The sequence below is a fragment of the Jaculus jaculus genome, chromosome 14, assembly GCF_020740685.1.
Source record: "Jaculus jaculus isolate mJacJac1 chromosome 14, mJacJac1.mat.Y.cur, whole genome shotgun sequence".
Taxonomy (NCBI): domain Eukaryota; kingdom Metazoa; phylum Chordata; class Mammalia; order Rodentia; family Dipodidae; genus Jaculus; species Jaculus jaculus.
The window spans coordinates 54675826-54690859 of record NC_059115.1 but is presented as its reverse complement, the minus strand read 5'-3'; the positions used below and the strand labels follow the sequence as shown (position 1 = coordinate 54690859).

The 15034-nt window shown below is 38.3% G+C and overlaps 1 protein-coding gene across 1 annotated transcript in view; it reads right to left on the bottom strand.

The window, feature by feature from the left end:
- The window catches only part of Ankrd31 (ankyrin repeat domain 31), a 162608-nt gene that overhangs the window by 28145 nt on the left and 119429 nt on the right, over positions 1 to 15034 (bottom strand). The window lies entirely within an intron of this gene.

The window sequence follows — 15034 nt, the reverse complement described above, 5'->3', positions numbered from 1 at the left end:
GTAACTGCCAAGCCATCTCCTAGCTCCTAAATTCAGTTTTAAAACAACAGTCCTTTGAATCACATTCATGCTTTTCAGTCACTAATTCATTTATCCAATGACTAATTCAGTGAATATTTACTGGATTCTATGGTGTGCTAAGCACTGGGGAATGGTAATAAGAAACATGAGCCCATAAAAGAGATTTCTCTGGTCATTCTAGATAGGGGAAATGTAAATAGCTCTCCTTAATTCCTTTGCTATTTTATTTTAATTTAATTTTTCAAGGGTCTCGCTCTAGTCCAGGCTGACCTAGAATTAACTATGTAGTCTCAGGGTGGCCTTGAACTCACAGCAATTCTCCTACCACTGCCTCTTAAATTAAAGATGTGTGCCACCATGCCCCACTTGCTTTTTTATTTTTAAAAACACTGTTCTGAAGAATATGATCATCAAAAGCAAAAGAACAGATTATGCACATGAATTGAGGTGGGATGATGAAGGTTACCCAGACTTGCTCCCTAGACTTTCTGGTCTTTACCATATCAGAGCTATGGCTTTACTTCCATGAATCATATTTTGATATGCAGGTAGGGAGAAGGATTCTTTCCTGATTGCTTTACTTGTGATAGTTAAAAAGTTCTACAACTTTCTAATTTACAATGTCACTGGAATCCTGTCAGTATCATAAAACAAGCATAAAGGAATCCTATTCAAGGAAGTTCAAAAGAAACTTCAACAGCAACCTGAACAATGCTAGCATGGCTCCCCGTAGATTACTGGGCCCAAAACAAGCTGGGTGGCACACTGGTACCTCTGTAGTTCTCAACTTAGCCTTAAGATTTTCCAGAATATCTGAAGGAAACAAAACTAAGGATTTCTGCAAATAAAGTAATAGTAAGAAACTATATTGTAGGCAGCGTAAGAAGAAATACCAGAGGAGCAGATGGTTTTATGATATAAGGAGAAAGGGTTTGCTTGACTTTCTGCATGTGCATACCCAGGAGAGGAAGAGAGAGGGAAAGAATAAAGGAGAAGGAAAAAAAGAGAGGAGAGTGAGAGGGATGGAAACAAGAGAGAGAATTTTAGCATTTCTACTCTCAGGAATCTAAAGGTATGAATATCAAGGTTTGTTGATTGTCAATTTATCTTCTACATAAGAAACTACTTGTGGGGCTAGAGAGATAGCTCAGTAGTTCAAGGTGCTTGCAAAACTTGCAGGACTGAGTTCAATCCCCAAGCGCCCGTGTAAAACTAGATGTTGTGACATTAACACAGTTATCGCAATACAAGGCAGATCCAGTAGAATCTGAGTCAGGAGCCAGCTAGTCTGACAATTGTTTGCAGCCTGATAATTCAGTTCCAGAAGCAAAAGATCTTGCTTCAAAGAAGGTGGAGCACAGACACCTCAAAGTTGTCTTCTCCACACATGCACTGTGGCATGTGGCCTATAGACATGCATGCAGCGTGTGCCTGTGCCACACCCCAACACATACAAATAAACAAACTACTAGATATTCAAAGCCTATAATCAGAATGGTCTATCAGACTCAACTTTTAAAAATTCAGGCTACTAGGCCTTACTCCAAGATTTGATGAAATTGATGAATAGTCCAGGTTAGGGACCAAACAAATGAAATACTATAAGAACTTATAGTTACCTACTCTCTTAATTTCCCACAACTATTGTTATCTGATCTTCTAGACCAGGTTTTCTGAGAAATGATGAAAAGTACCTATGAGACTCTCTTTACAAAATTGGAGAGAATGCATCTATTACTGTGAAGCTAGTTTTTGAGACAGAGGAAGATCCCAAGAAGATAAGGGGGTTAAGTATAACGTTAGGGAAAAAGCAGTCTGAATTATGGGGGAATTATTTTAGAAAGGAATTATCTCAGGGAGTCCCTAGGTAGGGTTTTGATGGTAGAAATGCTGTTTGGTTTTTGACCATGCTTATCAAAGTATCATCAGGTTTTTTTTGTTTTTGTTTTTCATGGCCTCTTTGCTTATCTTGCCCCCTTCTAGTCTGAAGTAGGGACACATACTTAAGGTTAGATTCTACAGAGATTCATCCTAGAGGAAAGGTTATTCACTGTAGTAGATAAGGATAATATAACATTGACAGGCAAGATGTGGTCACTGGTGTAACAGTGGCATGCCTATTATAGGGGTAACCAACTGCTTTCAGATTGGATTTGAGGTCTGATTTCACAGGAGGGAATTTACGCCTGGCATTATACATGCTACCTGGTCAAAAGCACGTGGCTGAGGATGCCAGGGGTCCAAGGTGGTAACCTAATACCTTTGTTTTGCTTAATAGGCATATTGTCAAACTGCCTCATAAACATGTATGTTTATACCTACAGATAATGTTTTCCTGAGCCTTGATTAGAAAAGCTTTTGTAGTGGTCTGTGGTTACTACAGAGACACATGTCTGGTCAAAGTACAGAGAATATGTCATGAATATTCAATTGTCCCTAAGTAGGACACCCGTATTACCCTCTCCAAGGCTCAGGACATATTGTAGAAGAGGGAACAGAAAGAATATCAGAGCCAGAGCCAGAGGAGGGGCCCATGGTGTCCCATCCCTCTCTGAAGAACTATTGGCAATTTATGGATTCTGAGGAAGAAGAAGTTATGTTCCTCAGTGGTATGTAGCCACTGGTGAGTTTGCCATGCTCCACTAAATAACCCATAACCATGCTCATGAAGCAACCATAACTAAACTCAATGTGACACACACACACACACACACACACACACACACACACACACACACAATGAAAGTGAAAGGACTGGTTGGAAAGAAAAGAGTATTTAATGGGTATGGGTGGGGAATGAGAGATAGTAGTAGGGGTAAGTATGAACAAAATGCATTATATACATGTATGACAAAAATTTTTGAGATACAGTCTCACTCTAGCCCAGGCTAAACTGTAACTCACTCTGTTAGCCCCAGGCTGGCCTTGAACTCACAGTGATCCTCTTACCTTGGCCTCCCAAATGTGGGAATTATAGCTGTGAGCCACCATGCCCAGCAAAATTGTGAATTAGGCCTAAGGACCCAGGTTTGATTTCCCAGTACCCACATAAAGCCAGATGCACTAGGTGGTGCATACATCTGGAGTTCATTTGCAGTGACTAGAGTCCCTGGTGCACCATTCTCTATTTGCCTGTTTCCCCCTCCCCCTCTCTCTGAGATAAGTAGATAAATAAATTTTTTTAAAAACTTAAAAGAAGAGAAAATATACTAACAAATGTTATTTGGGATGTGGAACACTTGGAACGACTCTGATCATTACTGGTGGGAATGTTCAGTGAAGATAGTTTGGCTATTCTTCACAAAGTTACACACAGAGTTACTTTGGGACACTGCCATTCCACTACTAGTTATATACTCACAAGAGTCCAATACTAATCCTTATATAACTGTATGTACATGAGTGTTCATTAGCAGCATTCTTCACCCAAACCTCAAAGTGGAAACAACTCTTGCTCAAAGGATGAATGAATAAATTGTGATATATCCATGAAATAGACTATTATTCAGTTATAAAATGGAATTAAGTATATATACATGCTACAATGTAGATAATAAAAAACACTGAGATAAACAAAGGAAGCTAAACACAAAATGTTATATATTATCTCATTTACATGATGTCTTCAGAATAAATACATCCATTCAGTTAGAAGACAACTCTCAGGAACGGGAGTAGAGGTGGAGGATAGTAACCACTGTATGGTACAGGTTACTTCTTGAGATGATGAAAGTATTATGAAACTACACAGAAGTAGTGGTTATGCAACATTACAAACTTGCTAAATGCTACTGGATTTTTCATATTGAAATGGCTAATTTAAATAAGTTGGGGTGTTTTTTCCTGTACCTTAGAACTAGATATTGGGCTACACATACCTGGAAGACAAGGTTCCTGTTGCTGAGGTGTAACATTTGGCTCCAGAGGTAGAGATGCTTCCTCAGACACATATTTTAAAAGCTCCTTTCCAAGATATGTTACCTGTACATAATTGAAAACAATCTAAAAGATAATGTGTAACAGGCAAAACACCTTAAGTCTATACATTAATTCTTTAATATGTTTGTAAATTTAGATATTGTTATCATCCAACAGGTTCAGAGCTTAAAAATATACATAAATGGGCAAGGTGGGGGCAAACTGGCAAATACCTATGGGAAATGTTCTAGGTTCAGGGGTCTTTGTGATCACTAATCTTAGCTACGGCAATCTAATAATATGTTCCCCAAGGGTAGGTTCACCATGGGTATCTTGGTCATCTTTTCTTCTCTGTTACCTCTAACCTTAAGTAATGTCACTTGTCTAAAGTCCCATAACTTCTGTGTACCTATTTCTGTCACAGTATTTATTCTATTTAACTGATTTATCATATCTTGTTTCCATTAAATCATAAGCTTTTGGGGGTCTTTTTTGTGTCATACTCATTTTTACATCCTTAGAAGTTCATAGTGTCTTATAATATGGGTTAAAAATTCTGAAGTCTCAACTCTTATGCTAGTTTCCTAAATTCCAAGCCTCCATTTGTATGTTTTTAAAACAAGCACCTCCAGCTTAATAAGTGTAGATTGAAAGAGATCATAACAAAAACAATTTGGCATTTGTCTAGAACATACTGGCTGCTTGTTAAATTAAATATAGTAAAATACATAGGAGATCTGTAAGATACAGGCACCCTTTAGGCTAAATGCTATGACAGATGGAACAAACCTGGCCTCCCCAAGAGTTCCTCCTTATTTGTCATGGAAAAAAGAGGAAAGACCTCTGAATATCATTTGTCAGTAACGCAAATAACAAATAATTAGAAAAAAGGGGATTCTGTTAGGTCCTGACAATATCTAATGTAATATTCACCAAAAAGTGCAGGCTGAGTATATTTGTATCTGTATCTCATACTTAAAAATTATGTATTTATCAGTTAGTACTATATAGTTAATTAAATTAATGTAAGGTGTTTTACATATACTAGTGGAGGTAATTCAGACACAAAAATATAGCTTTAAGAAGATACATTGAGTTAGAATGGGCATGGCAGTGCATGCTTGTAATTCTAGCACTAGGGAGGCAGGAAGAGGAGGATCAAGGCTAGCCTGGTCTACATAATTAGATTCTGGCTATCTAGGTCTGCATAGTAAAACTATGTCTTTAAAAAAAAAATCCAGGCTGAGGAGATGGCTCAGCAGTTAAAGGCACTTGTTTATAAAGCCTGCTGGCTTGGGTGTGTTTGATTTCTCCACACCCAAATAAAGCCAGATTCAAAAAGTGGCACAAGAATCTAGTATTCATTTTCAGTAGCAAGAGAACCTGGCACACCCATACACATACACAAAAAAACAAATAAAAAATATTTTTTGTTTATTTTTTGTCAATTATTTATTTATTTATTTGACAGCAACAGACACAGGGAGAAAGACAGATAGAGGGAGAGAGAGAGAATGGGCACACCAGGGCCTCCAGTGACTGCAAACGAACTCCAGACGTGTGTGCCCCCTTGTGTGTCTGGCTAACGTGGGAGCTGGGGAACCGAGCCTCGAACCGGGGTCCTTAGGCTTCACAGGCAAGCGCTTAACCACTAAGCCATCTTTCCAGCCCAATAAAAATATTTTTAAGACCCAAGTAAAACAAAAGAAAAACAGAGTTAAAATTCTATTTTCCATATGGGAGGGAAGAGAGGAGAAGTAAGGACAGAAGATGGGCTTAGAGGGATATGACTGCTGATTTGAAGGATGTTTGCAGCTGAAAGATTTTTACCCATGGTTCATGGAACATATTTGAACTTTGGTCTCTCCAGCTATGATGAAGCTTAAGGAGACAAAGTTTTATTTCCTCCTTGCTGAGTGGTACTTGGGACGAAGTTTTTAAGAGGAGGCTGCTAAATAAGATAACCACCCCTTCCACAACCTAGAAGAGATATTCAAGTCAACAGATGTGCAAATCAAAACATATGAGTGCAAGAAACATGAAAAAAGTAAGGTGTCATGAATGCTCCAAAAGATCATAACTACAGAATTCAAAAATGCTGAAATAGATAAAATGCCAGATTTTAAACATTTTTTTGGTAAAAATAATCAATAACCTGAAAGAGTATACATGCAAATGAATTGAAATAAAAATAAATAAATAAAAATAAAAATAGAGAGGAGAGTCATCAATGAAGAGGAAAGAGGCAGCAATATGATGAGAAAATCACCAATACGAATGAAAAATTCAGCAACATGGGAAAAATACAGCAAGGAATTGAGATTTTGAAAAAAAAAATATAAATGTTAGAAATGAAAAACTTAAGGAATCAGATTTAAAAAAACACCGTGGAAACCATCACCAATAAACTTTACTAAGCAGAAGAAAGAGTATTAGGAATGGAGAACAAGGTAGGTGAAGTACTACATTCTATTATCATTGCAGTTACCTTCTTATTGCTGGCATAAAGCACCTGACCAAAAGCAGATTATGGGAGGAAAGGGTTTATTTTGGCTTACAGACTCAAAGGGAACTCCATGATGGTAGGGGAAAACAATGCTATGAGCAGAGGGTGGATATAAACTTCTGGACAACATCAGGTGGACAACAGTAGGAATGTGTGCCAACACTGACAAGGGGAAGCTGGCTGTAATACTCATAAGACTGCCTCCAACAACACACCTCCTCCAGTAGGGCTCCAATTCCCAAACTGCCATCAGATTGGGACCTAGCATTCAGAACACATGAGTTTATGAGGGAGACCTAATTCAAACCACCACATTCTATCTCTGGTCCCCATAAACTGATAACCATCCATGATGTAAAAGGCAATGTATTCAATCCAACTTTAAAGGTCCCATAATTATTTTCCAATTCCAGTACTATTCAAACATCCTTATAGTCCAAGATCTCTTAGCTGAGGTATAAAACAAAACAAACAGTCCCCTCCAAAAGCCCCATAATGGCATAGAATAAACATTCATACTGCAAAAGATGGCATTGGATATAACAAGGAAAGATTGAACCAATACAAAATTAAAACAAACTGGGCAAACATCAAGGGCCATAGCTCTAAATCCAATATCTCTAACAAGTGACAAAGTCTGGAGTTCAAATTCTGTCCCTCTAGCTATGCTGCTTACAGCTGGGAGAACAATCCATCTCATGCTGACAGCTCTTCTTGGCAGCCATCCCATAGTCCTGGCATCTCCACTGGGTCTCCATTGCAACCCATGGTTCATCCTCATGGCTCTATGTGGTCTCCATGCAGGGACTTCCAGCAACCCTGCCTCACATTTCCCATGGTCATTTCCAAAAACAAAATCAGGGTGAAAATACAATGACCCTCTTTTTCCTACAGATATTATACTATATAATACCAGGTGGGCTACCAAATGTTAATCCAGGGGGAAATGAAGCTCACTTTGAAGGGCTGGATAGTCTTTCAGCATTTAGGACCCCTACTTTCAAGAGTCTGGATTCTTTCTGCTGTCCCAATGCAACAGGTGGCCTAATCTCAAGATGGTAACCTCTCAAACAATGCAGCACTGTCTCCAGCCTGAAATTTTCATTTCTTTCTGTGCCATATCAATCTGCTCATACCAGTCCACTTCTACACAACACAACTCTGCACAAATTCTCAGGATATGGGAAGAATTCAGTAAGCCTCTAACACAAACTGCCTCTAACCCAGTATGGACAGAGTTCTCTCTCATTCCCTCATAGCCAAATTTCATTGTCCATAGTTCTTTCTACATTTAGGACTTCCAACTCTGAGAAGAATAGTCCATCAAAATGTATTTACAGAACTGCAAGGTGTCTCTTAGGACAAGGTTTCAAATCCTTCTACATTCTTCCCACAAATCAGTTCCAAAGAACAAAAGCCACTATCAGGTTTCTAACAGAAAAAAACAAAAAACAAACAAAAAAAAAAAACCACTCCTCTGGTCCCAATTTTTCATTGCAGTTACCTTCTGGCTGCAGGCCCGAAGCACCTGACCAAAAGCAGCTTGAAGAGGAAAGGGTTTATTTTGACTTACAGACTTGAGGGGAAGTTCCCTGATGGCAGGCTAAAACATGGAATGAGCAGAGGTTGGACATCACCTCCTGGCTAACATCAGGTAGATAATAGCAGCAGGAGAGTTTGAAAACACTGGTAAGGGGAAGCTGGCTTTAATACTCATAAACCCACCCCAAACAACACACCTACCACAGCAAGGCTCCAATTCCCAAATTTCCACCAGCTGTAGATATAGCATTCAGAACACATACAAGGGACACAAAATTCAAATCACCACAAGCATAAATAAAAAAAATAATCAACCAAGCATGGCCACAAAGTCCAAGGACTCTTAGACACAACTAAGAGACAAGTCTAAGACTCCACAGGCTAAAAGGAGATGAGATAAACAGTAAAGGCAGAGAATTTATTCAATGAAATCATAGCAGGAAAACTTTCCAAATCTAGAGAAAGAAACAGATTCAAACACAGGAAGCATTTAGAACTCCAAATAGACAGGACCATAGCAGAACCTTTCCAATGACATATTACAGTCAAGATGTCAAACCTACAAAGCAAGAAAAAAAATTATGTGGGGGGGGGATGCCAACTCATCTCCAAGGATAGAAACATCAGAATAATATCAGATCTCTTGTCAGCAACTTTTGAAAATGAAAACTATGAAATGATATATTTCAAATCCTGAAAGTAAATACTGCTTGCTAGCCACAAGGCTATATCCATCAAAGTTACCTTTTATAATTAACAAGGAAATAAGGACATTTCAAGACAATCACAGTCCTAATCATTATAGAACAGGAAAGAATGAATTTCATGAGAGGAATGGCTGAACAAAAGAGAGTTAGAAAGGAATCCATCATATCCAACATAGTAAACAAGCAACCTGTAATACTAATGGGGAGAAAGTAAGGAGCAAACAATGATCAACCCAGCTGGAAAACAACCAACAAAATTATAGGAATTTAAAAATAGCTTTTAATAATAACCTTACATGCAAACATCCTCAACTTACCAGTAAAGAGACACAAACTAGTTTAGATTAAAAAACTAGATCCAACTTTATGTTGTCTCTAAGAAACATACCTTACTAATTAAAAAAAAAGAAACAAAACTCACTGGCTGAGAGTTAAAGGAAGAAAATCTTATCAAGCCTATGGAAACTGAAACAGGGTGGCATAGCTATTTTGATATCTGATATAGTAAAAGAACTTAGAGGTATCTACAGAATATTCCATCTAGCAGAATATAGTACACATTTTTCTTAGCAGCAAATGGAACCTTCTCTAAAATGGACAACATTTTAGGACACAAATCAATTCTTACAATATAAAAAATAATCTCTTGTATATTATCAGATTATTGTGCAACATGATAGAAATCAATGGCAAGAGAAAATTCAGAAGCTACACAAATACCTGCAGACTGAACAATACACTCTTGAATGACCAATGGATTACTGAAGAAATCAAGAAGGTAATTAAAAAGTTCCTAGAGTCAAATGAAAATGAAAGCATATCTTACCAGAAGCTTTGAGATATAGCTTATGAAGTTCTTGGAGGAAAGTTTATAACAATGGATATTTAAATTAAAAAATCAGAAAGGGAAGCCAGGCGTGGTGGTGCATGCCTTTAAATCCCAGCACTTGGGAGGCAGAGGCAGGAGGATCACTGTGAGTTTGAGACAACCCTGAGTAAATTCCAGGTCAGCCTGAGCTAGAGTGAGATCCTACCTTGAAAAACCAAAAAGGGGGCTGGAGAAATGGCTTAGCAATTAAGCACTTACCTGTGAAGCCTACGGACCCTGGTTCGAGGCTTGATTACCCAGGACCCACATTAGCCAGATGCACAAGGGGGCGCACGCGTCTGGAGTTTGTTTTCAGTGGCTGGAGGCCCTGGCGTGCCCATTCTCTCTCTCTCTATCTGCCTCTTTCTCTCTCTGTCTGTCACTCTCAAATAAATAAAATAAACAAAAAAAAAAGTTAAAAAAAAAAGAAAAGAAAAACCCAAAAGGAAAAAGAAAAAATCAGAAAGGGGGCCTAAGCACAGTGGCACACACCTTTAATTCCAGGACTCAGGAGTCAAGATGTAATGAGGTAGGAGGATCGCTGTGAGTTCAAGGCCAGCCTGAGACTACATAGTGAATTCCAGGTCAGCCAGGGCTAGAGCAAGACCCATCTTTGAAAGAAAATACAAGGGGCTGGAGATGGCTTAGTGGTTAAGGCACTTGCCTGTGAAGCATAAGGACCCAGGTTCAATTCCCCAGTACCCATGTAAGCCAGATGCACAAGGTGGCACATGCATCTGGAGTTTGTTTGCAGGGGCTACAGGCCCTGGTATACCCATTCTCTCTCTTTCTCTGCCTCTTTATCTCTCTCTCAAATAGATAAATAAAATAAAAAATATTTTAAAAATTGTGTGCAAGTTGGGTGGGCATGGTGGCTCAACTTTTTAAAAAAAAGTCAGAAAGAGAGGCTAGGGAGATGGCTCAGCAGTTAAAAGTTGCTTGCTTGCAAAGCCTGCTGGTCCATGTTTTATTCCTAATTTCACCCATATAAGCTGGATACAAAAAGTGGTGTAAATGTTTGGTGTTCCTTTGTTGTGATGAGAGTCCTCATCGTGCATGCAGACACACACACACACAAACACACACACAAATAAATAAATTAATTTAAAAAATTTTAAATCAGAAAAATCTAAAATAAATAACCTAACAGTACATCTCATTGTCTTAGAAAAACAAGACAAATCCAAACTCAAAAGAAATATAATAAAGACCAGGGCATAAATTAATGAAATAGAGACTAACAGAACAATATGTAGAATTATCAAAGAGTTGGGTTTGTTTTGAAGCATTAATTTAGACAAAACCTTAGAGTCTAGACATACTAATCAAAAGAAAAAGAGATGAATTGAAATAATAAAATCAAGACTTGAAAAAGGCTAGTACAGATTACAGTGAAGTTAGAGAATACTATGAAAACTTATATTCCAAAATACAGAAAAATCTAGAAGTATAATTCCTAGATATACTTGATCTGCCAAAATTAAATCAAGAAACTTCAACAACTTAAGTGAGATCCCTAACAATAAGATTTAAGCAGAGGGCTGGAGAGATGGCTTAGCGGTTAAGCGCTTGCCTGTGAAGCCTAAGGACCCCGGTTCGAGGCTCGGTTCCCCAGGTCCCACGTTAGCCAGATGCACAAGGGGGCGCACATGTCTGGAGTTCGTTTGCAGAGGCTGAAAGCCCTGGCGCGCCCATTCTCTCTCTCTCCCTCTATCTGTCTTTCTCTCTGTCTCTGTCACTCTCAAATAAATAAAAATTAAAAAAAAAAAAAGATTTAAGCAGAAATAAGCCTCTGAACAAAAAAAAGTCCTGAACTTGATGAAGTCATTGCTGAGTTCTACAAAATCTTTAAAGAAGAGCTGACACCAATACTCCTCAAACTGTTCCATAAAATTGAATGGGAAAGGGAGTGTAGCCCAGTGGTAGAGCATTTGACTGCAAACTGAACAGGAAGGAGCACTGCCAGACTTGGTCCATAAACCAGCATTACCGTGACACCAAAACCAGATGGGAGTATAACAATAAAAGAAAACTACAGGGTTGGAGAGATGGCTTAGCGGTTAAGCGCTTGCCTGTGAAGCCTAAGGACCCCTGTTCGAGGCTCGGTTCCCCAGGTCCCACGTTAGCCAGATGCACAAGGGGGCGCATGCGTCTGGAGTTCATTTGCAGAGGCTGGAAGCCCTGGCACGCCCATTCTCTCTCTCTCCCTCTACCTGTCTTTCTCTGTGTCTGTTGCTCTCAAATAAATAAATAAAAAATTAAAAAAAAAACAAAACTACAGAATAATTTTCCTGAATGCAGATGGTAAAATTTTCAATAAACTTCTTGCAAGTAAAATTCAAAAACACATCAAGAAGATAATACATCAAGATCAAGTTTGTTCAACACGTGCAAATCAATAAGTATAATTCAGCACACAAATAGGCTGAAGACAGATACTATGTGGCCATATGAATTAATGCAGAAAAAGTCTGACATGACAAAATCTCTGAAAAATCTAGTAATAAAAATAGTATATTTCAATATAATAAGGATTATAAATGAAAACCTATAGCTAATATTGAAGTAAATGGCAGAAAGCTGGTAACATTTCCTCTAAAACCTAAAAAATGAGACAAGGGTAACCACTCTCTCAACCCTTATTCAATGTAGTACTCTAGCAACAAAACAAGAGAAAGAAGGGATACACATAAGACAGGAAGGGGTCAAATAACTGTAATTTGCAGATGATATGATCCTATCCTTAAAAGGCCCTAAAAGTTCTACTATAAGACTTTTAGAACTGCTAAACAATTTTAGAAAGTAGAGATATGAAAAATCAACATACAAAATTAGTAGCATTTCTACATCAATAACAAACTTGTGGAGAAAAAATGAGGAAAAAAATTATTCACAATAGCTTAAAAAAAGAAGTGCTTAGGAATAAACCTAACCAGGATTGTAAAAGACCTCTGTACAATGAAAACTTTAAGACCCTGAAGAAAGAAACTGAAGAACACACTAGAAGATAGGAAAAACTCACATCCTAATGTATAAGCAGCATTAATACTGTAAAGTGAGTATATGACTGAAAGCAATTTACAGATTCAAGACAATGCTAATGACATTTATCATAGACTCAGAAAAAGTAACCCTAAAATTCATATGGAAGTATACAAATGTCCCAAATAGCCAAAGAAATCCTTAGCAGACAGCAATGTAGAAGTACAACCCCAAATCTCAAGTTATATTACAGACTCATAGTAATGAAAACAACTTGGTATTAGCCCCTAACAAACATGTAGGCCGTTGGAATAGGATAGAGGGCCTAAAATAAACCAAGACAATTATAGCCACCTAATTTTTTGACAAAGCTATTAAAAACATACTTTGGAGGAAAGATAGTCATCTTTAATAAATGGTTCTGGGAAAACTGAATTTCTATACATATGTATAAAAGAATATAAGAGCCAGAGGAAGGGGAGTAGTGCTTTGCAATACTGTCTTCCAGACACAAAGTGGCCATGGCACTCATGATCTCACAGTGACTGATGCTACCTACACAAGACCTGAATAACAGCAGGGGGAAAATAATGACATCAAAATAGAACAGGGACTAGTTGAAAAAAAAAAAAGGTTTAGTAGAGGGGGACAGGAGAGGGGAGACAAAGAAGCGTAGTGAGAAGGGATGATCATGGTATGTAGTGTACATGTAGACAGGCTGTCAATGAAAAAAATTTAAAATATTGTATTTATATATGTAGAAGAATGAAACTAGATCCTGTCTCTCCTGAACAAATCACAAGCAGAAGTGGAAACTAACTGGAGGAAGAAAGGGAACCACCTAGAGGGGGCCATGGGGAAGTCCAACCAAGGGGGGAATGAATGAGAACAAAGCATAATGACATTTAGGTTTGAAGAAGCCATGATAAAAACTGTTATTTTGTACGATTACCTTAAATATTTAATTAAATCTCTTTATGTACATTTAATTTCTACTAGGTATGCATGATATAATAAATAGGTTAATGAGTAGACATAAAAACAAACTGTAACTCGGTCACTTCCGGAAACTGCATTTTATATTAGTGTCTGTATTTTCATCGGCTAAAGCACAAGAGCCAATAGTCACCACAATGTGGACATTCTTTAAACTCTTATTCCTGAAAATCTCAGTAATTCAAATCTTGTTCACATGCCTGCATGACAGAGGTAGGAAAGCTGGAGGCTACCCTTTAGGCTCTTTGTTATTCGTGGCCTACAGTGATATCAGCAGCTTTACTTTCCATAACTCAGGGGTTATGGCCATCTTTCCCAAGATTACAAGGAAAATTAGGTTAGTAAACTGTATTCCATGAGGATATCTGTATTTTGTTGTATTCTTGTTTTTCTAAAAGGTAGAGCTGGAGACGTACTTTGTCCTAAGGTCGATACTCTCCCCCAAGCACTTAAAGCAGAAGATTCAATATTCTTCAGAAATTTGTCTGTGCTGGTTCTTTGACAGCATGCTTAGGGAAGAACTAGGATGAGTGCAGTATGTGTGTGTGTGTGTGTGTGTGTGTGTACACATGCATGCATGAATGGAATATTCAGATAGCTTCTGTCTTGGAAATGTAGTAAATTAGACAAATGATATTATCCACTAAATATAATCTGTCTCCAAACATAAAAAAAAGTCCAAGAATAAATTTCTTTGCCAGGAGTCCATTTTATTTGAAACCATCCATTTCCTTTCTTTGTTATTTTTATTTATTTATTTACAAGAAGAGAGGGGATAGGGGGAGAATGGGCACACTAGGGCCTCTTTCCACTGCAAATGACCTCCAGACGCTTGTGCTACTTTGTGCCTCTGGCTTTATGTAGGTACTGGGGAATTGAACTCAGGTCTCCAGACATTGCAAGCAAGTGCCTTAATTACTGAGCTCTCTCTCCTGACAATTTATTTTCTTTCTTTCTCTCTTCTTCCCTCTTTACCTACCTTCTGACGAGGTCTCACTAGAGACCAGAATAGCCTTGATCTCACAATCTTTCTGACTCAACCTTCTGAGTCCTGGGAATACAGGTGTGTTTAATTCCTCAATACTGCAATTAAAAAAATATTGCTGGGCATGGTGGTGCACACCTTTAATCCCAACACTTGGGAGGCAGGGGTAGAAGGATTGCCGTGAGTTTGAGGCCACCCTGAGACTACATAGTTAATTCCAGGTCAGCCTGGACCACAGTGAGACCCTACCTCAAAAAAAAAAAACAAATTATTTGAGAGATAAACTGCCAAAGGCCCTCAAAATTGCACATTTTAAGAAACAGGTCTAACTAGTGACTAAAAAAGACGGAAGAGGATGCTGAGGACCAAGGTTGGCACACTCGTCTTGCTGAGGGCCACTCTGCACAGAGGTTAGCCACCTGCCTTGCCTTCTCTGGCTGTGGAACAGAACCAATAGCACAACATGGAAAGGAAGTTGAGAGGGGTCGATCCCCCAATCCCTGGGATCT